Source organism: Propithecus coquereli, unplaced genomic scaffold (genome assembly GCF_000956105.1).
Source record: "Propithecus coquereli isolate 6110/MARCELLA unplaced genomic scaffold, Pcoq_1.0 Scaffold51, whole genome shotgun sequence".
Classification (NCBI taxonomy): domain Eukaryota; kingdom Metazoa; phylum Chordata; class Mammalia; order Primates; family Indriidae; genus Propithecus; species Propithecus coquereli.
Window position 1 is genome coordinate 2,137,299 of NW_012150952.1, and position 2,340 is coordinate 2,139,638.

At 32.4% G+C, this 2,340-nt stretch overlaps 1 protein-coding gene across 1 annotated transcript in view; it reads right to left on the reverse strand.

Moving 5' to 3' along the window:
• TRAPPC8 (trafficking protein particle complex 8) overlaps positions 1–2,340 on the reverse strand; it is a 150,283-nt gene that overhangs the window by 104,240 nt on the left and 43,703 nt on the right. The gene's annotated exons all lie outside the window — the stretch shown is intronic.

The window sequence follows — 2,340 nt, forward strand, 5'->3', positions numbered from 1 at the left end:
CAATTTCATAATCTACTTCTAGGACAAATAAATGTATTTCTTTGCAACATTTTCCAAAACAGGAAAAAAAGTAATTTAATTATCTAAAAACTGAAATGCGATTAAAGCCTTTAATCTGACAGACTGTAAGTTTCATGATAATATGAACCATATCTGTTTTGGAATATGTCTGTATCCTCAGCACCCAGCACAGTGTCTGCTCCAAAATTTATTGAATAAGCAGAATAAAAATATATAATATGTATGTGACAAAATCCTGTATAGCTCTGCAACATGATGTTTTAACTAGCTTATATTTTAACTACTATATATACTGAATATACATACAGTTCTATATTGTACAAAAATATGCTGAATATATGGTATAATTATTGTACAAAAATACACCATTTCACAGGTTTGTTGTGAAGATTAAATGAGTGTAAAAATTACTCAAGGTGTAGTGGCAAATGCTAAACACTCAATAAATGTTATTAATAATTAGAATTTTATTAATAATGTTGTTGTAAACATTGCTATTATGACTACAACTTCTAATTCAACATTATAGGGGTCAAAATTGCCTCTACCTTTGTCTTCCAATGCACCTATTCTACAATAGAAAAGTCAGATTAACCTTTCAGAAAAATAACTTTTATTATGTCAAGGCACTACTTAAATGCTGAGTAATTCCCCTTTACTACTACTTAAGAATCTTAACTACAGCTTCTTTGTTTTATTTTTTAAAGAGACATGGCCAGTCTGGATTGAAACTCTTGGGCTCAAGGGATCCTCCTGCCTCATCTTGGGACAACACATGCATACCACCTCACCAGCTTTTCTTAAGTACAGCTTAACAATAACAATAAAATATGACTGTTAAGGTTCTTCACATGAATGTATCTCAAACCCTCTTTTCAAATACATCACCCAGTACTTTCCATATACGCAAACCCTCCTACCTAGCCAGGGCTCTATTCCCTGTGACCAGTAATGCTACATCTGAAACATTATTCCTGCCAATCACTATTTCTGAAACACCTCCATGGTTATCAAATCTCAAACGCCTTTCTTTAAAGGTCTATTCGTCAAACATCCCATGTAATCTCCCCTGACCACTTTGGGACCTGTTCATTGTCTCCTTATAGGTGGTGAGTTCTAACTCCTATGCTATAGAGTTCCAATAGACCTCACCATAAATACTAAACACTTCCCATTTTTCCCCTGGACTATTATTTAACTCTTCGTGTTTTGCCTATTTAACAAGGAAAATTCAAAATGGCTATTTCCCAGCTTGACAGTAGTTATGGTCAGAAATGTCCCCATAATACAAATAACCCTCAATGTAACACATAACTTCAACATTATACATAACAAATTCCTAACCACTAATCCAAACAAAACAGAAAAGAAAAAGAGGATGTAATATAAAACACTATTAAAAAAAAAAAAATCACCTCAACTTGTCTCTGACTATATTTACTTGATGTGGGAGTTTAGGCATGAAAAATAAAGAACTATTTATATCTATTAACAACATAAATGTCAAATTACCCTCTAAATGGATAGAATATAAATATTATAGTCACCTACTTGCAGATATCCCTATATGTCTGAATTGCTGTATCCATGTAATGAGCTGGGTATGGCCTAGGTGCTCCTGGTTGAAGAAAAGCTGACACTGCTGCCATTTCCTAAAGGAAAAGACATAATTTATACTACTTCAAACGGAGGAATATTCTTATAATTTAGCTAGCATTCAAGAAGCCTAAAAATTGGAATGGCATTTGTTTTTTCTTTTTTTTACTGGATACATACGTATAAATTTCATACCCTAATGCAGACTTAAAAAATATATTTATACGCTTTTCATCTTAGAATTCTCTAGTCGAATCCCAAAGTCTTCCCATTCAGTATTTCAATGAGATTTCAAAAAAAACCTAGTAAACACCTTGGGTTGTGGTATATATGTATTATACTACCAAGAGAGCTTGGCTTAAGATTTCTTTTACTACCTCCTCCTGGTGTTTCCTAACCTTCAATGAGTACAGACTAAACAAACGACAGGATCATATAGAGAGAACAAAATAAAGTACATCTCTTTCCAACTTACTGGTATCAACAATATGAAAACAGAGCTCACAAGAGCTTGCACTATCAATATATTCTGATCATTAACTAGTTCATATCCTATATCATACAGAAGGTAAAAGACCATTTCTTAGATCTCTTATTACCATTAATTTTCTATGTCGAATTTCATTTTAAAAATGCATTGTATTGTCAATGCCCAGGACCTTAGTTAATAATTCAAATTAATATACAATGGTGTTAAAGGATTTAGAAATGAAGATTAAAATG